General features: G+C 40.4%; 1 long non-coding RNA gene across 1 annotated transcript; it reads right to left on the bottom strand.

Annotated features, from left to right (window-relative positions):
* Positions 1-842: 842 nt before the first annotated feature.
* LOC128778316 (uncharacterized) lies at positions 843-24906 on the bottom strand. Its single transcript, XR_008423881.1, has 3 exons — positions 23707-24906; positions 10996-11183; positions 843-2468 (listed from the first exon to the last, which is right to left on the bottom strand). It is a non-coding gene; the product is annotated as an uncharacterized LOC128778316 (long non-coding RNA).
* Positions 24907-25091: the final 185 nt, after the last annotated feature.

Here is a 25091-nt window from a genome sequence, read left to right as displayed (position 1 = left end):
AAAGGTTTTTTTCCTTCCCCAACATCTTTGTTGGTAAGAGATTCTGAGACCAGAATCTTCATTTATAACCTTCAACAAGATTTGAAATGATACTATTTGTATTAATTCCATGCACTTGTTTATCTGGCTACTTTTAAAGAAACACTGGGGGCGCCTGGCTGGCAGTCGGTAGAGCATGTGACTCTGGATCTCAGGACTGTAGTTCGAGCCCTACGGTGGGTGTAGACATTATTTAAAAATAAAATCTTAGGGGATGCCTGGGTGGCTCAGTCAGTTGTGTGTCCGACTTCGGCTCAGGTCATGATCTCCAGGTTTGTGAGTTCAAGACCCACAGTAGGCTCTGGGTGGATGGCTCAAACCCTGGAGCCTGCTTTGGATTCTGTCTCTCTCTCTCTCTCTCTCTCTCTCTGTTTCTCCCGATTGCTTGCTCTCTCGCTCTCTCTCTCTCTCAAAAGTAAATATTAAAAACTTTAGAAAAATAAAAAATAAAAATAAATAAAATTTTAAAGCAGCAGCTGGGTGGCTCAGTCAGCATTGCAGTTAGCATCTGACTCTTGATTTTGGCTCAGGTCATGATCTCATGGTTCATGGATTCGAGCCCCACATTGGGCTTGTAATTCTCTCTCTCCTCTCTCTGCCCCTCCCCCCCCAAATAAATAAACTTAAAAAAAATAAAGTAAATAAAATCTTTTCTAAAAATCACAAAAAACAAATTTATATTATTTGTACATATGTATGTATTATCTGTATGTATGTATTGATATTATATTATCTATATGATATTTCACTACCAAACCCAGAAATACAAGATACAAGGACAGTGAGTTTGGCTGTACATTCACTGTTTCTTGCAAAGATTGGAACTAAAGAAAAATCAATCCAGATGATTAAATCTAACTTTGGGGAGTTGTTTTCCATTGTGTCTGAGCCGAAGCTAGCAGCGAGAATTAGTGATGCCATGTTGTATACACAGCACAGCTGATCCAGGCCTACGACAGTCATTGGACAGACCTGGTGAAACTGGCTGCAGTAGAATTATATCAATGCAGAAAGAGCCTTGCTCCTTTAACAAAGTCCTCAGTTCAAAGCAAAGTGAAAAGCTTTTTTTTGTTTGCTTCAGTTTCACATCTAAGTTCATTTTTGGTCACTCCTCCTTGTGTAGGAAAAAAAAAAATTTTTTTTAATTGTCAAAAAAGTTTCCTAAGCATTTTTGGTAAACACTACACCTAAGCCAGGAAGGAGCCGGACCCCTAAAGAGTTTATGGTCTAAGATGTGGAGAGAAGAAAGGCAGGCAAGTGGGTGTACAGCAATTTTTATTGCCGAATTAACCACCAAAATGCAAATCAAAAGAGGACCTAAGGCAGGCAGCAGCACCAGGTCATGCCCTTTCATTCTCCTTCCTTGACCACCATTTCTTTTCCTGCTCCCCTGCTTTATTTGTATAGCGGGAAATCTATTGTCCATGGTGGAGTTCAAGTATGCCTGAGCATGTTTGTCAAACTGGTGGGGCAGGCCTTGCAGAAGCCTGAGGGGCCTCTGGCAATGCACTCAAACTGGGTCTGCTACTTTAATTCAAACAGATCCAGACAAGTCTGGCAAATTAGTAGGAGGAGGAGGCCATATGTGTGAGATGCACAAAAGGCTTCCAGCAGAAGAACTCCATTTTCAGGGAAGAGCAAAAGTCTTATTTGCGTGACTAAGGACTGACTTATCTTCCCCTGTCAAAGTAATTCTTTTTTTTTTTTTTTATGATTAAGGTATAAATGACACACAACATTATCTTAGTTTCAAGTGTACAACATAATGATTGGATATTTGTATATACCGCAAAATGATCACAGAAGTCAGGTTAACATCCAACACCATCCATAGTTATAGAATTTTTTTTCTTATGATGAGAATTTTTAAGATTTAACTTGTGAACAACTTTTAAATATGCAATACAGTATTATTAGCTCTAGTCACCATGCTGTACATTACATCCCCAACTTATTTATTTTATAATGGGAAGTTTGTACTTTTTGACTCCCTTTGCCCATTTCACCCACCCCCATCCCAGCCACTGGCAAGCACTAATCATGCTAACTCTCTCTGTATCAGTCCAATTTTAGTGTATGTGCTGCCAAAGTGAGCACTCAAAATAACTCTTTTGATTGTTTTTCAGTCCTAGGAAACTGGGACACAAGGTCAGAATCTGTATACCCAATGGGATCGTCACTGTTGCTAGCTTACACAGGATTTGCTATTAGATCAGAAAACAAGCCTTAAGGGTACCTTTGTATACATCAGAAAAAGATGGTCTTCATTAGAGCCTGGCCACGGAGAGGTTCAGGGCAGGTAACAGCAGTTCAAAACCAGACAACCACAACTGGAGACCCTCATTGGAATAATGGGCATGCTACGAAGCCAAAGGACTCCAAAGTACCCAGTTCCTGCATGGTACAACCACATCTTCTCTCCACAGGCCCTGGGGAAGATGTTTAAAAGTGATGAGAAAAGGAAGTCAAAGAACCATACACACCTAAAACCCCAAGGCCGAGCTCTCTGATTATAGACCAAGCACATGGTTTAGGCTTAACTCAAAATGAGTTCCCTCCCTTCCCTTAAGCTCAACTCAGATCTTGGCATCTTTCATCCCTTAAGCCAGCTAGCCTCCTGGGATAAGAGACCAAAGTAAAAAATAGCCTGAATAGTGACCCGAAATTTGACCCAACAAAGCCTGAGAAAGGAGCACTGAGAGGAGTGGGGGGAGACCTGAGGAAAGTGATCTAAGGCTTAAATCACCAACGTTTCTTGTTCATGGGCTTGACCATCAAAGTTCTCAAAGTGCAAGTTTAAGGAGCCACTACAAAAAAAACATGCAAGGAAAAAACAGCCAGGAAGTCAAAAGTAGTAGGGAAGAAATCAATACAGTATTCCAATACCATAATCCAAAAAGAACAAAAATGTTAATCAGAACTTAAAGAAATATTAATACTGCTCCCTGGCACATAAAACATAAAGGAGTGGCAATTTTCTGGAACACATCCATTTCTGTAATTTACTCAGCTGACTAACCCCATAAAGGCTACATTTACTAAACCCCAAGCCCACAACCAAAGATCTTCTTTCTTTTGATTTATCTTAAAACATTTTTAAGTACCTGATGCAGTCATTTTATGCAGATTTATTAGAAAGCTCAAGGTATGTCATATAACTGCTATAGTTTTAGCAAAATAAAATCACTGTGATCTCTGAAAAAAAGTGGTATAAAAATAATAAAATGATTAATAGTTCTTCAAATTACAGATGGCCCCCAGCTTACAGTGGTTTGACTTAATGGTTTTTTTACTTTACCATGCATGGTGCATGGTTCAGTGGAAACCGAACTTCCAATTTTGATTTCAATCTCTTCCTGGTCTAGGGATATGCAGCACGCGACTCTCCCGTGACCCTCGTGACACTGGGCAGCAGCAGCCCCAGCTCCCAGTTGGCCCCGCCATCCATCGGTGAGGGATGGGGTAAACAATGGACACTTGTACAGAACCACTCTGCACCCATACAAACATTCTGGTGTTCACCTTCAGCACAGTATTCAATAAATTTCATCATACAGTCAACTGTTTTGTTATCAAATAGGCTTTGTGTTACAGGATTTTGCCCATCTGTAAGCCAATCTAACTGTTCTGAGCACGGTTATAAGGTAGGTGTGGCTAAACTGTGATGATCAGTAGATCGGGTGCACTATATGTACTTTTGACTTCTGATGGCTTTATCAGGACTTAACCCTAGCACAAGTTGAGGAAAATGTGGATAATATTCACTATGCATTTTACTCAGAAAGGAAGAGAAAACCCCAATTGAGGGGAAGCATGTTCAAACTTGCTTCAGGCCAAACACTTTTTCAAAAGCTGTATTTTACACAGACATTATCTACAAATACAAATAAAAGCAGGGGTGTGCTGGTAAACGTTTAACAAGGGGCTCTCTGAGAAACACTGATTTGGAGGTATAAATGCTGCTTTCTGTGGTATAAATGCTCCCACCTTGGCTATCACGAATGAAGACTTGTAAGAGATGCACCGAATCCTTGCCAGTGGGCAGCATGCCTCAGACACCCCGGTGCCAACCCCACCATTCAGTTCCCTCTCCCTTAACACCCAAGGGCACAGTTTGAAAACTCTTAACAAGATAACTTTGTTCAAGGAAACTTTTTGATGGTTATCACAAAGATTGTTAAATTGCCACTTATCAATACTTAAGAAATCCTGTTTTCCTCACCTTATCTTAAGATTCAATGAAAGCTCTAAAAATACACAGTAGAGATTTAGTAACCACCAAGAGACAACTCCCTCCCCTCATTTAAATAACCTTTGATCTTCATCGTATGACCTTCCAAATGTACACTTTATATACATCTTGTCTCAAATTTCACATCGTACGGAATTCTAAGGAGGACACACAAAAATTTGCTCTTAAAAATTCTAAAAGTCAGATGCACAGATATGATGTAACTCCCACTTTCCCTCCCTCTCCTTTTCCTTATCTTTTTCTCTCAAATTCTCTCAACCGATTCCCCATCCTCCCTCTCCTTCACTATCTCTCTCCAAAAAAAAAAAAAAAAAAAAAAAAAATCAGCCAGATTGAATGAGGAATCTGTACAGAAGGGGAGAACATCTCAATCTCTTCCCCTCCCAGTCTCAGACTTAGCAGATATGGGCCTTTTGATGGGGAGTCTAGAGGGAAGGCCAGAAGCAAATCACCTTCCTGGTGTTTCTGTCTCAGAAAGCCCAGAGTCACATCAGTCAGTGATGGTCATGTGAGAGAGACGCCCAGTAAGAGAAGGCCACGGGAGACAGCTGCCTATGGACAGAAGCATAAAAGGAGGAACTGGGAGTTTGTGCCACTTGTTAGCAATAACCACATTTTCTTCCTTCTTTTTATGTGTTTGCTTTCTGGTGAGCAAGTGACCACTCATTTTTTTCCTTCTTTTCATGGCTCTCTCTAGCTACCCTATTTTTTTTTTTTTTAATATTGCTGGATTATGCTAGCAGTGGACAGGAAATAAACATTTCCTCAGATATGGTAGGAACCTACAGTGAAATATTTGCAGTTTCTCACAGGTACAGGTCAAGTTAACCAAACAGGGTGGGGCCTGATCCCCAGAATTAAGTGAAGTCAAGAGCGCTAGAAGGCTGTCCTTTCCAGACTGTGGCCTGGCCTGGAGGCTGAGCCAGTTCAGTGTTCCACACACCTTTATGGAGGCCCTACTAAGAGCTAGGCACTGCTAGGTACGGAGGCTCTGGAAATTGGTTCTGCTATTCAAGAGCCCTGGGTTGTCCTCATTTATTGTTGTTTTTTGCAGTCAGGGAGGTGGGTGATCTTTTCTTATTCTAGGCAACATTCAAATACCTTGCATACACCCACAGACTTGTCTGAGACTCCAAGAGAACATTCCCCAGAGGGGACTACACTGTGTCCCTGGAGGGAGGGGCGGTGACTTGGGAAAGGAAAGTGGAGAAGGGATACAGATATATCATCTAGATCAGGCTAGGTGGCTTGAGAACTTGGGGAGAGGGAGTTGTGAAGGGCAAAAGACTTTCAGGAGAAATCATAGGACAGGATATAGAATATACTAATTTAGGAGAGAAGAGCTCCGGGAAGGAGATAGGCAGGAGAGGACAGAGAGATTGCTTCCTGACAGGAAACTCACCACTAGGAAACTGCTCATAACCAGGAAGTGTCGGAGAGCGATTCCAGCACCCAGAGCTCTGGATGTGCTGCCCACATGCCAGTCACATGGCTGCGGAAAGAACAGAATCAAAACTGGAGGGCAAATCTGGTGAACGAGAGCAAAGCCAGGACTTTGCCCGCTTCTCCAGAAACCAGAAGGCCACAAGAGAGACCATTCATCCTAGATCTCAGAATAGGATAGGATAACTAGCATAGACTGGCCCAGGGAAGGAGCTAGAAGAGCTAATACTCGTAGTGTGTGCCAGACGCTATTCTAAGTACATTCAAGTATTAGCTCATTTAACCATCAACAAAGAGCTCTGTGAGATAGGTGTTACTATTATAACCATTCTACACATGAGAAAATTGAGAAACACAATGGTTAATTTATTTCTGCACAGCTACTCAGTAATGTAGTCTGGATTTGAAACCAGGGAGTGTTGCGCTGTGGTTGCAGAGCCCACACCCACAATCCTATGCTGTAGCACTAAAAAAGAAGAACAGAACAAAATGGGGAACAACAAGTTAATGTTTTCAAGAGAGTAACATGAGAATTGTTTTTACAATTTACTTTATTCATCACTAAAATGTGTCCTGAAGTTCTCTTATGTCATAGTAAAGGCATTTGCTCACATGACATTTTGAGCATATTGTACAAGAGAAACATATATGCATTCAGCAAATATTTATTGATGACCTTCTCTATTCCAGGCAGTAGATTAAATGATAGAGTTCCTGGTTTCATGGAGTTTACAGTCAAGGGTGAGAACTCAGTGGTCACAAGTTATTACTGGAGAATGCACGATAGAGAAAAACCCTCACACTTAAACACACACACACACACACACACACACACACACACACACACACACACACAAAACGGAGGTGCCTGGGTGGCTCAGTTGCTAGAGCAACTGACTCCTGACTTCAAGGTCGTGAGCTCGAGCCCCACATCAGGTGTAGAGATTCCTTTAAAAAACATAATTAGGAGAACCTGGGTGGCTCCATTGGTTAAGCGTTGGACTTTGGCTCAGGTCATGATCCCACAGCTCATGGGTTCTAGCCCTGCATCAGGCTCTGTGCGGACAGCTCAGAGCCTGGAGCCTGCTTCAGATTCTGTGTCTCCCCTCTCTCTGCTCCTCCCCCAGTTGCAATCTGTCTTCCTCTCAAAAAATAAATAAATGTTAAAAATTTAAAAAAAAAAAACAACAAATATAATTAAAATTTTGGGGCGCCTGGGTGGCTCAGTGGGTTAAGCTTCTAACTTTGGCTCAGGTCATGATCTTATGGTTCATGGGTTCCACCCCTGAATCAGCCTCCCAGCTGACAGTGCAGAGCCTGCTTGGGATTCTCTCTCTCCCTGCCCCTCCTCCACTCACACTTTCTTGGTCTCAAAATAAATAAATGAACTTAAAAAAATAATTAAAACTTCAATATTAAATACTGATTTCATACCATATACCAAAAACATCACATATATTTGTACTATTCCTACAGTAACTCTACCTATTTTATAGACAAAGAAACTGAGGCACTGAAAAGTTAAAAAAATTGGCCATAGAGTAAGTGGCAGAGATTCAAATCTAGATTTCTCTACTATGAAAATCCAGGTTTCCTCTTTTACTCTACACTGAAATAAAGAAGTCCCATGGAGGGGCACCTGGCTGGCTCAGTTGAAAGAGCATGCGACCCTTGATCTTGGGGCTGTAAGTTCAAGCTCCATGTTGAGTGTAGAGATAACTAAAAAAACAATCAATCAAAGTCCCATGGGACTTTTAAAAGTCCCATGAAAATAATGAAAGTCAATGATAGTTAACTGAACTTCCATGGACTCTCTAAATCATAATTACAAATGTTTAGTTTGAATATGTGAATGTCTGGGGTTCCTGGGGTTCAGTCAGTTAAGTGTCCAACTCTTAATTTCCACTCAGGTTGTGACCTTATGTTTCCTAAGACTGAGCCCCGAGTTGGGCTCCACACTGACAGCTTGGAGCCTGCCTGGGATTCTCTCTCCTTCTCTTTCTGCTCCTCCCCCCACCCACGTCCCCCCCCAAATAAATAAATAAACATTTTTTAAAAAAGACTATGTGAATTTTTTGTAACATCCATGTGTGTATTGGGCAAGGAGTGGAGTTGGAAGCAAGGGAATGTTGGATTAAAGGCCTGCTGGCTCTGAAGTAGAATCTTTAAAGGAATTATCTTTAGTTGATTGGTGATAAATACTTTGCTTTTAACTAGCTCCTCTTTTGAAGGTGTTTTTTGTTTTTAAATGTTTATTTACTTTTGAGGGAGACAGAGCATGAGGGGAGAGGGGCAGAGAGAGAGGGAGATACAGAATCTGAAGCAGGCTCCAGGCTCTGAGCTGTCAGCACAGAGCCGGATGAGGGGTTCAAACCCACGGACTGGGAGATCATGACCTGAGCCTAAGCTTGAGCCAAAGTCATGGGGGTTTTAACCTACTGAGCCACCCAGGTGTCCTCTTTTGAGAGTGTTTGAAGGTAATGGCATTATCAGGACAGTCTTAAGGTACAGTAAGAAACTTTACCTAATTCCTAGTATAGGGGGTGGAATAAAGCCCCTTTAGTAACTTAACCTACTTTGCATTTCTTTTCTTTTAAGTTTATTCATTTATTTTTGAGAGAGACAGAGACAGAGAGAGTACTCAGGGCAGGTAGAGAGGGAAACAGAGAATCCCAAGCAGGCTCCATGCTGTCAACACAGAGCCCAACATGGGACTTGAACCAAAAACCTTGAAATCATGACCTGAGCCAAAGTCAAGAGTTAGAAATTTAACTGACTGAGCCACCCAGGCACCTCCTACTTTGCATTTCTGTCAGAAAGCTCCTGGTTGGCAAGGTGATCTCAACACTCTTTTCACTCTCTTCCCCTCACTGGTTGGTGGAAAAGCATGGGTCTCTGGGAACAACTGTGGTCCCAGTTCAAACTTTGGACCTCCCATTTTATCCTGTTTTGTTGGAAAAACAAAACAACCTAAGGCAAGTAAAGGTAGCACTATCCCCCAAATTAATTTGTTCTGTTTACACACACACACACACACACACACACACACACACACACACACAGAGAGTGATCCAGTGGCCGCATGAAAGCAAGTCCTAAGGGTGAAAAGTGAGAATATAGGACAAATATAACAACAAGAGGAATAAAAATGATATAATGAGATCTTCATAAGGATCCCCATGATTGTTCTTCTCCCTGGGATCCTCCAAGCAAGTACCACTTTATAACAAGACTATTTCTTTGGTCAACATTTCTAAAGTAATCAAAGCCAATAGGCTTAAAAAAGAAAAGCTAATTGTTACCACTTGGACAATTGGAATCATCCAAGGGAATTTTTAAAACTTTTGATGCCCAGGTTCTACCCCCAAAGATTATGACTGAATAGGTCAGGGGTACAGCCTGGACATCAAGACTTTTAAAGCTCTCTGACTTGGGGCACCTGGGTGGCTCAGTCTGTTAAGTATCCAACTCTAGATCTCAGTTCAGGTCTTGATCTCAGGATCATGAGTTCAGGCCCCACATTGGGCTCCATGGTGTGGAGCCTACTTAAAAAAATAAATACATAAATATATAATATGATTCTAATGTGGAAAATCATCAGTGTCAGATTTGAAACATAAGATAAGATTGGCTTTCATCTATTTAAAAATAATTAGAGGCGCCTGGGTGCCTCAGCCGGTTAAGCATCTGACTTCGGCTTGGGTCATGATCTCACAGTTCGTGGGTTCGAGCCCTGTGTCAGGCTCTGTGCTGACAGCTTGGAGCCTGAAGCCTGCTTCAAATTCTGTGTCTCTCTTTCTCTCTGACCGTCCCCTGTTCCCTCTCTGTCTCTCTCAAAAATAAACGTTAAAAAAATTTTTTTAACATAATTAATGTGCTGTGTCTAGACAGGACAGCCTTCACCCTTGGTTCAGAATCTGGGCTATACCCCACTGACCCTTTAGAGGGTGGCTTTGATGGCCATCCCTTCCAGAGAGGACATAGTGACAGGACACACACCTGAGCCATGCACTTCTGTTGCCATGCTAAGCCCAATTATCAGAACCACCATCCTTCTCCTGACATGATGAGGGAAGTCAGTTTCTGCGAAGTTAGAACCACCTCCGAACCTTCCTCCCCACATGTCTCTGCTATCGTTGTACAGAGATCTTGCCTGGAATGCCGAGAAGCTGTATCCCTGAGCACTTTGGGAAGTGCAGCCTCCTGGCAGGAAAGCCAAACGCTCTAAAGCCTGCTGCACTCTTGTGTGGGAGAGGTGGTCTACCTTCACTTCCAAGAGAACTTTTCTGTGATGGATTCAGTTCCAAAGTTTGCTTCTTCCTAATACATTTATCATCATCTTATTCACATGCTTTTATCTATTTCATTCTAAAAATATTACAAGAGTTTTTATCAGGGGAGGTTAACACCTTTTATTTTAGTCAAAACATTTTGAAAGAATTATATATTGTTCTAGGGGCAAATGCAAAAAACTTGGGGAAATCTTCTATAAATGACATTCATTTTACTTATTTCCACTCACCAGACATAATGTACCTGTGGCATTTCTCTGTGCACTGATTTTATTACTATTGTACATATATATATACATATATATTAATTCTCAGTTTCCAAAAGATATCATTCCATTTTCAAAATGTTATCAGTTTTGCAATTAAATCTAATTTTCCTGAATTTGAATTAAAAAACATACTCCTCAGATAATTTTCAAATGGTGTTTGAAAAGAAGAAATTACTTGCTTTAAAATCAGATCTTTAAATAAAATGACAGATTAAGAGCAGATAGATCGAGAGTGTGAAGAGAACAAAATTAATAGAGGATCAATACAAAGATGTATGATTTTAATACTATCCTGGACAAAGGTCAACAGCACAATTAAATAGATGACTTGTAAGCATTTACAAAAAAAAAAGATCATTAGCACAGAATCATTATTGAGGCTAGAATTAACATGGAGTGTGATCCATATACCCACCTTGTTTACTCAAGAAATATTGTGTGTGTGTGTGTGTGTGTGTGTGTGTGTGTGTGTGTGTGTGTGTTTTAATGTGTATTTATTTTTGAGAAAGAGATGGAGTGGAGCAGGGGAGGGGCAGAGGGAGAGAGACATATACAGAATCTGGAGTAGGTTCCAGGCTCTGAGCTGTCAGCACAGTGCCCCAAGAAATACTTGTTTGATCGGCTAATACCTTAGAGTAAATCATGTATGAAAATGTTCATTTACCCCCACACCATTTGCATTTCTCCTTTAAAAGTTTACCTTCAAGGGGCACCTGGGTGGCTCATTCCATTAAGCATCTGACTTCGGCTCAGGTCATGATCTTGGGGTTTGTGAGTTCAAGCCCCGCATGGGGTTCTGTGCTGACAGCTCGGAGCCTGAGAGCCTGCTTCAGATTCTGTGTCTCCCTCTTTCTCGGCCTCTCCCCTGCTCGCACTCTGTCTCTCTCTCTGAAAAATAAATAAACATCAAAAACATTTTTTTAAGTTTACCTTCAAGCATTCCAGTATCTTGGTTCTTAAAAGTTAAGGCATCAAGTAAAAAAGTGTAATATAATCTACTCTGCATTTTGTTTCCTGAATATTTTACTTTATTGATTCAAATGTCAGTGGAGTAATGCAGATCTTAAATTGGTATGATTTAAGCCAAAGATAATGAGTGTTTTAGGACCTAGCCTAGGTAAAATTGTAGGTAACACTGATCTTTGAGGACCCATTTTCTCCCTTCAAGAACCCCTTCCTACCAGAGATCCTCTTCTTCAAGCTTCTTCTTGACATGCAGGAACCCCGTTACATTGCCCTTCCCAGGCCTGTCATTCCAACTTTATCCCAAATACTGTCACCTGTAGGCTTTCACTTGCCAAAACCTTATTGTATTCTGTTTCCTTAGGTTTATGAAAGTTGAGGTCTCTCTTCCCTTCTTCAAATTTCTTTTCTCACTTTTGCGTAAACCAATCCCCAAAGAAAAATGTTGTTGATTGGTCAGAGCCCAACACATCAAATTAGGCCAAGTTTATACTTGAGCAGATTTACTGTGTGTTAAAGGTCATGCTCACCTCTCTTTCCCATGACACTAGATCAATTGTTAGCCTGATTCAGATTCCTAGCTCTTTTCTCATTATATTCTTTCATGTGGTCAATCAGATGATAAAATCTCAAAGCAAGTTTGAGAACAGAATTGTCCAACCTCAAAACAATCTAATCTTCCTTAAATTTGATTGAACCCTTAGCCAGCAGTCTTAAAAGTACCTGAGGCAAAACAAATGCAAAGGTTAAAAAAAAAAAAAAAGAAAAAAGAAGACTATCTTTATTTTAGGAGTGATCCCTTTAAGTTAGGAGTGAAGTAGTTTGTGGAAAATTGGATAAAGACTAAAAAAGGAAATTAATCTGAAGTCACATTTTGTGTTTTATCCAATAATAACAAGCCAAATATTCACAAAAATCTCACAGAAAAGGTGCCTGGTTAGTGGTAGAAATTTGTCCTGGAATGCAGTGAAGAGGAAGCTAACATACATAAATAGATATATAAAAATGATCTACTGAAATTTCTTTGTTTAACCTGGAAGCTATGGACCAGTGAACTGAAAAGAAAGAAGCAGGGACAATACTCCATTAATGAAAGAACCTGGTGAAGGTACAATAGGAAAGGGAGGGAGCTCTGGTTCTGGTCTCTGTTACCTGGAGCTCAGCTGAGAAACACTACCCGCAGGAACATGCTACTGGTTCAGATATGTTGTTATTATTTTATAAATGCTATGGAGATTTATTAAAAAAAAAATAAAGCAAAAGAACAAAGAATAAAAACATGAAGTTTTATTTGGACTTTGCCTGTGTTTAGTAATTAAACTTTGGTCAAATTACTCAAACCACAATGAGGAGACAGCAATTTTCACTGAGCTGGGAGGAAATGATAATGAATCATTGTCAAGCACCCCACTACCTATTACCCGGGTGCTTAAGATTTGGTAGTTCTTATGTGTGTTTTTGAGATTAAACATAAATTAACTGTTTAATTTCTTAATCCTGAAGACAACATTTTCTCAGCAACATGATGCTAGCCAAGGAGGTTCCAGAATCTTCCTGAGGCTGCCCATAGGAGACTATGCAGACAAACCCATTTAAGGGAAGACTACCTCTGAAAATACCAAGATGTAGTACCTATCAAAAGGATTGGGGTATTTTAATTCAAGGTAAAAAACTGAAACATGTTCCTGGAGCAGAATATCTGTTAGATGCCTCAAAATCAGCCCAGCCAAACAACTCTCTTTATAGCTTTCTTTATCCCTTCTGACTCCTACCTTACCCTTATAGCCTGAGGAGTTAGTGGTACTGTCATCATCCACTCAGTTTAAGAAACTCAACTCTTACCTTATTCTTTTTTTTTTTTTTAATGTTTATTTTTGAGAGAGTGAATAGAGAGTAAGTGGGGGAGGGGCAGAGAGAGAATCCCAAGTAGGTTCCATACTGTCAACGCAGAGCCTGACACGGCACTTGATCTCACAAACCAAGAGAGCATGACCTGAGCCGAAACTAAGAGTCAGATGCTTAACTGACTGAACCACCCAGATGTCCCCCTACTTTCTTTCTTTAAGCAGTTACTAAATCTTGTAAACTTCCTCAGAAGGTGTTTGTTTTCCTTACATATATCCAACAACTCTGCCCCATCACTCCTGACTAGTCTATCCCCTCCTCTGCCTTATTCACCCCTAATAACAATACAGTTAGCTGAAATGAAATAATTGATGCGTTAAAAACAAAAATCCAATTGAGTAAATGTGAGATCTAATTGGCTTTCTTAAATGATTCATAAATCAGGCAGCATCCCATCTAACAAGTACAAAGGAGCTCTGAAGAGCTATACAAAAAGGAAGGTTTTTATAGGAATGAGGGTGGGGCAAGAAAGTTATCAAGCCAAAAAAAAAAAGAAATGATTGTTTCAAGCAAGGTCACTTTTCCTTATGGGGAAGGGGAGTGGGGGGGGGGTCTTATTATACAGATTACCTCATCTTCCTTTGGGGTATGGAGAGAGCCCATGTGACAGATTACCTCCCTGGTGCTGATCAGAAAATTCCTGACTGACTTTCCTGACTGACTGGTTAAGACTGCATTTCTGGGAAGGTTACAATTAGGCTAAGTATTATGCCCCAGTTTGTTGATGTGGCCTAGTATAATATATGACTCCATTTTGGGCCTGTGGTGTGTTTTTGTTGTTGTTTTTTTAATGTTTATTTTTGAGAGACAGAGACAGAGCATGAGCAGGAGAGGAACAGAGAGAAGGGGACACAGAATCCAAAGCAGGCTCCAGGCTCTGAGCTGCCAGCACAGAGCCTGACGTGGGGCTTGAACTCACAAACCGTGAGATCATGACCTGAGCCAAAGTCTGACACTTAAACAACTGAGACACCAGGTGTCCCTTGGTCTATGGTTTTCTTTTTGACAACGTATATTTATAAACACCTTGAAAAAGAGGAAAAAAATTTAGATTTAATTCCTGCCATTGGGCACCTGGGTGGCTCAGTTGGTTAATCCAACTTTGACTCAGGTCATGATCTCACAGTTCGTGAGTTTGAGCCCCACATCTGGCTCTCTTCTGTCAGCCTGCTTAGGAGCCTCTGTCCCCCTCCCTCTGCCTGTCCCCCACTTGTGCTTTCTCTCCCTCTCTCTCAAAAATAAACATTTTTAAAACAATTTTTAAGATTTAATTCATCAATTGTCATCTGCTGAAAATACATGGATTTTATAAAATAATTCATATTATAAAAATTACAAATACATAGGAGAGAAGGCATAATGAAGCTTGATGACCTGTCACCTCTCATTGTTCCTCCTGTCTGCTCTTCTCCCAACTTTTTTTCTCCTGGAATATTTTGAAGCAAATTTGTTCATCATATTGGCTCACCAGTATGTATTTCATATACTGAATTTTTGAAATTTTAGTATCACTCAAAGAAAGAGAGAGGAGAAATTTGTGGCTAACAGTTGAGAACATAATCTGTCCCCTTAACAAGGGTTTTTCTTTAGGAATTTTTCCTAATTATCTATCTTCCTTTCCTTCATAAATTGCTCTTTAAGTTTAACAATTATATTGAATTCAATTATTTAAATTTAAGTAGGAGTTTGTTTTTTTGTTTTTTTTTCAATTTTTTTTTTTCAACGTTTTTTTATTTATTTGTGGGACAGAGAGAGACAGAGCATGAACGGGGGAGGGACAGAGAGAGAGGGAGACACAGAATCGGAAACAGGCTCCAGGCTCTGAGCCATCAGCCCAGAGCCTGACGCAGGGCTCGAACTCACGGACGGTGAGATCGTGACCTGGCTGAAGTCGGACGCTTAACCGACTGCGCCACCCAGGCGCCCCTAAGTAGGAGTTTTTATGCTGAATTGTGAGTTCTCAACTAACAAACTGTCCTCAAGTAAAATTAAATTCTTGAATTTTACTCCCAGATCAACAACACTTTATAGGTCACATACTTGAATGTTAAATATGGGCCTAGATAATCATTTGTCAATGAGATTAAGTCACTTATTTCCAGGATATCCCATAATTCAATATTAAAGTGAAGTATTATCTATTTTCACTCTTGTATAAACAATCCTATATTCTGACTATTCTATTTAATATGCATGAATTTCTTTTCTTTTTAAAAAATTTTTAATTGAGGGGTGGCTGGGTGGCTCAGTGGGTTAAGCATCCCACTCTTGATCTCAGCTCAGATCTTGATCTCAGGATCATGAGTTCAAGCCCCACATTGGGCTCCATGCAGGGCATAGAGGCTACTTAACATAAAATAACAAAATTTTTAATCAAAGTATAGTTGACATATGTTATGTTAGATTCAGGTATATGACATAGTGATTCAACCTTTATGTACACAGATAAATGCTCACCACAATATAGTTGCCATCTGTCACCATACACAGTTATTAATTTACCTACTCTTAAACATCTAAGTTATCAGTAAGGGACCCTTCATCAAGAGTGCTTATTTTTATCAACAAAATTGAGAGGGCCCTTTTGAGAATTTGCTTGAAGACCCAGATTTGAAGTTTATTTTATTATTAATTAAAGATTTTATTTTTATGTAATCTCTACACCTGACATGGGGCTCGAACTCACAACTCTGAGATAAAAATCACATGCTCTCCCTACTGAGCCAGCCAGGCACCCTCAGATTTGAGGTTTAGACTCAGCTTTGTTTTGTTTGTTGTTGTTTTGAGAAAATTGTCAAACCATTAATTTTTTTATATTATGGATGAATGTGTGTTTCACTGATAAGATTCAAGCAGTCTACAACGCCCTGGGGTGTTAAAAAGAATGCAGGGATAGTGAGTGCACCCAGAAGCACCTTTCTTTCTCCTCTCTACCCATTCAGATATTATTCATCCTTAACAATGCCATTCAGTGGGGCACCTGGGTGGCTCAGTCAGTTGAGTGTCCAATTCTTTTTTTTTAAATGTTTATTTTTATTTGTGTGAGAGAGAGAGAGACAGCACACAAGTGGAAGAGAGGCAGAGAGAGACAGAGAAAGAAACAGAGAACCTGAAGCAGGCTCCAGGCTCCAAGCAGTCAGCACAGAGCCCAACACAGGGCTTGAACCCGCAAACTGTGAAATCATGACCTGAGCTGAAGTCGGAGGCTTAACCGACTGAGCCAGGTGCCCCAAGTGTCCAATTCTTGATTTCGGTTCAGGTCATGATTTCAAGGTTCATGAATTCAAGCCTCACATAGGGCTCTGCACTGGCAGCACAGAGCCTGCCTGGGATTCTCTCTCTGCACCTCCCCTGCTTGTTCTCTCTCTCTCTCTCAAAATAAATATTTTTTAAAAATACCATTCAGGGGCGCCTGGGTGGCGCAGTCGGTTAAGCGTCCGACTTCAGCCAGGTCACGATCTCGCGGTCCGTGAGTTCGAGCCCCGCGTCAGGCTCTGGGCTGATGGCTCGGAGCCTGGAGCCTGTTTCCGATTCTGTGTCTCCCTCTCTCTCTGCCCCTCCCCGTTCATGCTCTGTCTCTCTCTGTCCCAAAAATAAATAAAAAACGTTGAAAAAAAAAAAATTAAAAAAAAAAAAATACCATTCAAAAGTTTCATCTTGTGATGTTGTTATTTATCACTAGAGATGTATATTTGGCCTTCATCCCTGTTTCTGTTACACAGATCCTCAAACCCTGGGAATTTCCTAAGTGATGAAAGCAATAAAGATGTCTTATATTAATGAGGTGACTTTTGGAAAGCACTGAAGAATGGGGGCAGGTTGCCAGGAGAGCAACCTTGTGATTAGAGAGTTGGAACTTTCAGTCCCCGACCCTGCCTCTGTGGAGGGGAGAGGGTCTGGAGATTGAGTAAATGGCCAGTGATATAATCAATCATGCCTAATGAAGCCTCCATAAAAACCCGAAAAGATGGGGTTCAGAGAACCTCCATGTTGGTGAACCCATGGAGGTACTGGGAAAACAGCACACCCAGAGGGGGCTTGGAAGCTCCTTAACCTTTCCCCTTTCCCCATGTCTTGCCCTATGCATCTCTTCCATCTGGCTGTTCCTGAGTTTCATCATTTTATAATAAACCACTAATCTGGTAAGCAAAATGTTTCCCTGGGCTCTGGAACCTCTCCGATCTGTAGTTGGCCCATCAGAAGCACAAGTGACGATTTGGGCCTGCAACTCATGTCTAAAGGGAGTGGGAGGCAGTCTTGCAAGACTGAGCTTTTAATCTGTGGAATCTGATGCTGTCTCAGAGTAGATAGTGTCAGCATTGAATTGAATTGTAGCGCAGCTGGTGCCCAAGAATTGCCTGTTGGTGTGGGGAAACCCCTCTTCCACGTTGGAATTGGATGCAGAACCCTTACATCTCCATCATGAAATTTTCCAAGATCCTTGAGACCATCAACAATTTCCTCACTTCTCTGAGGCACTTTAGGCCACACAAATCAGTACTTCTATATTGTCTCCCTGTTCTAACTATATTATGAGGACAAAGAAGGTGTCTTGGGCCCTTTTTAGCATTTCCAAAGCTTTACATAGTGCTGCACATATACATGATTTTCAATAAATTCTTAATTAACTAGGATATAACAAAGAATCTCAGGACTCTGAAAGATGAAATTTACATCCAAGCACTAGAATGCCTCTAAATTCATATTGTAACAATGATTTATTATGTATGCAATTTGAAGATATTAGCATAAAAATAGGTTTTTATCAGTTATTCCTAGAGCCACTTGCTTTTGTACCTTACATACATCCAGAATTTTATTTTTTCTGGTTCATATAGTGGGCTTATGTGTAAGCCCAATTTACTAGACAACAAAGTGTAAGGGAGACTAAGTGCTCTTGCTTTATGTGGTAGGTAGAAACCCAGGGCAGTGAGATGGAGGAGAGGCAGGGAGGAATGGGAAGCAACATACATGTGGGCTGAATGGGAAAGCAGTGCCACAAGGTAGTCAGCCAATGAGAAGGAATGGTGAGAGTCAGTGTGGGTCGCCCCACACTGCCACTTTGACATATTGATTATTTTTTTAAACTTTATTGTGTTTTTTTTTTATAATACACAAGTGAGGGAGGAACGGAAAGAAAGGGAAAGAGAGAGAATCCCAGGCAGGCTCTGCACGGCCTGTACAATGTCCGATCGGGGGCTCGAACTCACAAACCGTGAGACCATGACCTGAGCTGAAATCAAGAGTTGGACGCTTACCAGACTGAGCCACCTAGGTGCCTCAACATATTATTTTGAACTAAAGTTACTTAAGAAACAGCTGGTACAGGAAGGACCCTTTGTCCCCCTGAAAGTAGGAAATAAAAACTCCAGTGAAGGCTACCCTCCCTGCACCTGAAGGGTAGAAAGCATCCTTATCACCAGAGACAGAGAATTCAGGGCCAAGAAGGCTATATATTGCCCCTCATTTATTTGCCACCCCAAGCCCAAATCCTTTTGTCAGTTCTTCGCAAATAATTATTCCTTTGCTTAAAAAGTATAAAGTTTACCTGCTTTGGTCACTTCAGGGAGTCTCACATTTTTATGGGCTCCTTAATGTTTGAAATTAAATCCCTCTCCTGTTCATCTGTCCTGTCAATTTAATTATTAGACCAACCAAAGAACCTAGTGGGGACACCGCAGGCTCTGATGTGTGCTCCAAGCTGTTTGCACAAGCTGTTTCCTGGGAGTCCCAGGAAGCCATAACATGGTCCAGAAGGGGGAGTTGTCCCAAGAAAATCATGAAGGTGCAGATTTTTCTGTAGGTAGTTGAGAGCAGGAGACTGGTTCTGCTGGATTTAGGCCTGGAGGCCATTCCCAAATGTTCCTGTCTGCCATGTCAGCACTGCTCGTTATCTGCAGATGACATACAGGCATTTGGCACAAGTGGCCAAATGAGAGATCAAAGGCTTTGTTTGTTAGGCAGCAATTTTTTGTTTTGTTATTCTATTATGTAATCTACCAAGGAATTGATTATTGACATTCAACAGTTGATACTGCAGCCATTTACTTTGAGCAGAGAATTATCAAAGCAGGATGGTGTGGAGATGTTAGGAATTCTATGATGAGAGATTACTAGGTGATAATTATAGCTTCACTTTAAATTGTGTATTGCAAGATACCTGCTTTGTTTGTCTTGTGGATGAAGAAGTAGGGAGGAGGGGAGGAGTCGAGGATTGAGCCTGTCTCTGAACCTAATTTCTCAGGAGAGTTCTTACAAATCATTCATTTTTCTTGCATGAAAAGGTATCATACACTTTTTTCTTTTTGTTTTTTTCTATTTTTAATTTATATCCAAGTTAGTTGGCATACAGTACAATAATGATTTCAGGAGTAGAATCCAGTGATTCATCCCCTACACATAACACCCAGTACTCATCCCAACAAGTATCCTCCTTAATGCCCCTTGCCCATTTAGCCCATCCCCCCCATCCCCAACCTATCCAGCAACCCTGTTTGTTCTCTATATTTAAGCGTCTCTTATATATTATCCCCCTCCCTGTTTTTATATTATTTTTGCTTCTCTTCCCTTCTATTCATCTGTTTTGTATCTTAAATTCCACATGAGTGAAGTCATACAGTTGTTTTCCCCTAATTTCACTTAGCATAATACACTCTAGTTCCATCCACATTGTTGCAAATGGCAAAATTTCATTCTTTTTGATTGCTGAGTAATACTCCATTGCATATATATACCACATGTTCTTTATCCATTCATCTGTCGATGGACACTTGGGCTCTTACCATACTTTGGCTATTGTTGATAGTGCTGCTACAAATACTGGGGTGTATGTGCCCCTTTGAAACATCACACTTGTCATACACTAATTTTTTTAAGTAAACTCTACACCCAACATGGGGCTCAAACTCACAACCTGGAGATCAAGAGTTTCATGCTTTACCAACTGAGCCAGCCAGGCACCCCAATATCATACACTATTCTGATTACAATTTATTCTATTTTGCTCTTCAATCTGAGAGATTTATTATATCTTTTGAGAAAGTAGTTAGTGACTTATTTTAACCCCTTAACTCACACATCAAATTAAATAAAACATAATTAGCATCTAAATTTCACACCACTTTGGAAAGCCAATTCTGAGTTTTAAGAAATGAATTGCCTGTAAGTTGAAAGAATCAAATGAGGAAAGATTTGAAAGCACAAAAAATAAGCCTGTAAGGCTTGAGGCCACCAGAAGAGAAAGCTCTGGTACAGGTGTCCCACATCACCATGCATGGTGAGCTGTACTGACTCCTCATGGAGAATTTTCACTACAAAACTGCTAATAAAGGAAGCAACTCAATATTATACCTTCAATGTTTAAGGCATCTTACTACAAATATACTTGGCAGGTTATGGCCTTTATTTCAGAAATTTAAAGCTTCAGGGCCACCAGGGTGGCTCACTCGATTAAACCTCTGATTTCAGCTCAGGGCATGATCTTGTGGTTTGTGAGTTCAAGCCCCTCATTGGGTGAACTCGAGCCCTGCATTGGGTGAACTTGAGCCTCACTTTGGGTGAGCCCCACTTCTCTCTCCCCGTCTTTCTCTCTCTCTCTCTCTCTGGCCCCTCATGGGATTCTCTTCCCCCCCCCCTTCCCCGCCCCCCCCGCCCCTCACTCACTTGCACACTCTTTCTCTCAAAAATTAATTAATTAATTAAAATATAATTTTTGTCACATTAGCTAACATATAGTGTACACAGTGTAGTCTTGGCTTCAGGAGTAGATTCCCATGATTTATCACTTACATACAACACCCAGTGTTCATCCCAACAAGTGCCCTTCTCAATGCCCCTCACCTATTTCCCTGCTCCCCAAGCCCCCACCCCCATCAACCCTTAGTTTGTTCTTTGTATTTAAGAGTCTCTTATGGTTTGCCTCCCTCTCTGTTTGAACTTCTTTTTTCTTCCCTTCCCCTATGGTCTTCTGTTAAGTTTCTCTAAAAAATATTAGAAATTTAAAGCTTCCATGGGATGGCATCTAAATTCTGCACGGAGGCCCAGGGCAGCCAAAGCTATTACTACTTCTACTGTCTGTGCAGAAGAGCCATGAAGAGAGATGAGGGTGAGTGGCTCACCAAATGAGACGTTTATCTCACTCTATCTCTGTTTCTGTTCAGATTCAGAGTCCTCTTCCAGTCTTACTATTAGCCATATGACCTTAGGAAAATTACTTAGCTTCTCTGACCCACAGTGTCCTACTCTCTAAAATGGAGATAATAGACCTACTTATGACCAATAAAAAAGGTTAACTGAAACAATTTGCAAACATTTTTGGCAACTAGTGGGCTCTTTAAGCAAGTTTCTAGCCACCTCCTACCTTTTAAATATAGGTGGAAAGGAGAAGTCACACTGCTTCCTATCTTGTTATCTTTATTGCCTAGAAATTCAAACTCACAGCAGAGGAAATAGAGCAAAATCTAATGTTGAAATCGACAGAGAGCCAAGAATGGAGGAAATGGCTGTATTGTTCTGACCTGAGAATTATTTAACTCCAGTAAAACAGATTCTCAAAGGAATAAGCAAGAATTCTTAAAATGTTTAGATTTTTAAATTTTTTTACTATTTAAGAATTTGACTTTGTGGGGGCACCTGGGTGGCTCAGTCGATTAAGCATCAGAATCCCGCTCAGGTCATGATCTCATGGTTTGTGGGTTCAAGTCCCACATTGGGCTCTGCGCTGACAGCTTGGAGCCTGCTTTGGATCCTCTGTCTCTGTCTCTGTCTCTCACAAAAATAAATAAACATAAAAAAAAAAAAAGAATTGGACTTTGTGAATGCTTTTTATTTTATGTTTTTTTAATCCCCCAACCTGCAAAGGTTGAGAGAGCTCTATAAGACTTTTTAAAAAATGTTTATTTATTTATTTAAAAAAATTTTTTTAACGTTTATTTATTTTTGAGACAGAGAGAGACAGAGCATGAACAGGGGAGGGCCAGAGAGAGAGGGAGACACAGAATCTGAAGCAGGCTCCAGGCTCTGAGCTGTCAGCACAGAGCCTGACGCGGGGCTGGAACTCACAGAGCGTGAGATCATGACCTGAGCCAAAGTCGGACACTTAACCGACTGAGCCACCCAGGCGCCCCAAAAATGTTTATTTATTTTGAGAGAGAGAGAGAGAGAGAGAGAGCGCACAAGCAGAGGACAGGCAAAGAGAGAGAGGGAGACACAGAATCCAAATCAGGCTCCAGGCTCTGAGCTGTCAGCACAGATGACAGCTATGGCCTTGAACCCACAAACAATGAAATCATGACCTGAGCCGAAGTCAGATGCTCAACCAACCAAGGGACCTAGGAGCCCCCTATGAATGCTTTTTAGAAACAATCGTTGCTCCACATTTTAAGGGATACTTTAATGACACCCTTGGACTTGGCTCACACTACCATGTAAAAAAATGTATTGGCTAGAATGTGTTATTCTTGGCAACTAAAAATAGCCTGCTGTCTGTCCTTTCCATCTCTATGTTGAAAGACTCCTTCCAGTTCTGAAAGGTGTGTGGTCATTAAAGCATGAACAAAACTGAAATGTTTGGGCCTAAGGACTTTAGCTTGAGGACTTCAGAACACATGTTTCTTATAGCTGAGATGGCGCCTTGTCCATCATGGCATTGCAAATATTAATAAATATAGAAATAAGCTTTTTGTTATCAAATAGCATACTGTTCAAAACTTAATTATAAGACTAAAGGAAGTTTTTCAAATTTGTCTCCATAGAAAATCTCAACATTAGTGATGTATTTAATGTCTATTTATATTTTTGAGCCACAACTAATTATGAATATAGGAGAATCACTTAAAAGTTGTTCTTCCTATAACAGAAACCATAAACATGGTCACTTCTTATTTCATATCTGTGAATACTGTGATTCAGATAATACAAATTTAAAAAATCTATCAGGTAATAATTATGGGGTAAATGAACAAAGCTTTATTGATAAAGGTGAGGCCTCATTTGAGTTTTGTTTCCTCTCTAAAAAGTGCTTCATTTTATGTAGTCCCAGATTTTTCTTATTCCTTTTTGTTACCTCAATAGTGTTTTATATCAATAATTAGAAGGGTAAAATATGGTATAAATTAATGAGGGAGTTGGACTACATAATTTCTAATATTTCCTCCAGGTCTAATATTCTATGTTCTATTATAAGAATATTTCATAAAGAAAGTTAGAGGTGAATAACATCATCATAGAAACATGAACTAAGTGAAATGCCTGAGGGGTAGAATCCTTTCTCAAATCCAATCAGGCAATTTCTTTTTGATGGGTTTGAATATATATTTGGAACTTCATTATTATAGATTATAGTAACTCAAAAGAAATGAGGTCCCTAGAGAGTAAGCAACATACTCACAGTTACAAGTCAACTCAGTGCAGTGTTAAAATGATCAAATATGAAGAGAAAAATATTTCAATAACATTTTTAGATTTTATCTGCCTGTCTTCATTTTGGCTACTGCAACAAATACTACACAGTAGGTGACTTGAACAACAACCATTCATTTCTTACAGTTCTGGAGACTGGGGAGTCCAAGATCAAGGTGCCAGCAGATCTGGTATCTGGTGAGAGCCCTCTTCCTCGTTTGCAGATGGCAGCAATATTGCCAGATCCTCACATGGCAGAGAAGAAATCATCTTTTTCATACCAGTATTGCTCCTACAAAGTGTTGAAGCTCCAACTGAACATCATAAAATCTAGCTCGCATACAAAGAGAAAATGTCAAGGAGTATGAAAATGTAGTAATTGTTACTATTTTCAAATGTCATTGATCTCCGGTTTGCTTCACTTGTCATCTCCCATTTTCTTTGCTGTGATGAATAAGACTGATCTTTAACATCCAGGAGCCCTAAGGCCAAGGTTGATGGATCAAAGATAGCTACCTGAGGTAAAATAGTCCACTGGCCTCCCTGTATCACATCATATTCTGTCTCTCTCCCCTCATTCTTACCCCTCTCAAATATTTTGATCAGACACCTAAAGCCTGAAGGTAGCTATGCTGATTAGGTCATACAAACTTGGAGGCTGTCTGCTATTTTGGGAACATGTGCATTAATGTGCTGGCTACATGAAAGAGGAAAATGGAGTAGATGGGCTAAGAGAAAGGAAGAGGAGACACCGCTTGGCCCCAGCGAGACAGAAAAAGGAAGAATATGGATTTCTTGGTTCCTGATAGCTTCAGTTATAGTCTGATTTCCCATGAAGCCTGACTATGTTTGATTCTGTGAGGTCTTTACTATTACATGTCCCCACCCCTTTTATTTGAATTAATTAGAGTAGATTTCTCTTCCTTACTTACAAAAAAGAAGCTGAAACAACTGAGGATATACCCCCAGTGACTGCCTGTAGGGCTGGCTTGACCTGGGATAGGGAGTTAAACAGAAAGCAACACTTGGAAGGACTTCATGGACCATCTAAGGTCTTGGTTTACAAAGTTTAATATTGCTAGTTTCCTGGGAACAATGGTATGAGTGCCCCGCCTGGAATTAACTAACCTGAAGTGCTTCCTGAAGGCAGACTGGGTGACCCAGGAAGACTGAGGAAGCAGAGAGCACCCACCAGCTGGAGCTTACCCACCCTATCAGCTACACCATGCTAACAATATTTTACCTTTCAGTAAACGGCAGTACTCACTGAAGGAGAGTCAGTTTTCTAAATTTAGGGATTTAACCCTAATTATCGACAGTTCTAACTTTAACGGTTACACCAGTATGTGGCCAGTTTGTCTTTGTTACGTATTATAAGGTCTAGACTAAGAAATGTGTAATTCCAAAACTGGGAAATCAAGGTCATTTTTTTGGAAAAGAAGAAAAAGCTCAAAATTATTTCAAATTGAGGAATCAAAATATGTGACAATTCTTCCTCAGATACATGGAAGTAAGTGTTCTGAACATGTT

Source organism: Panthera pardus, unplaced genomic scaffold (genome assembly GCF_024362965.1).
Source record: "Panthera pardus isolate Hobbes unplaced genomic scaffold, ASM2436296v1 HiC_scaffold_10, whole genome shotgun sequence".
Classification (NCBI taxonomy): Eukaryota; Metazoa; Chordata; class Mammalia; order Carnivora; family Felidae; genus Panthera; species Panthera pardus.
This window is presented reverse-complemented; position numbering and strand designations above follow the sequence as displayed.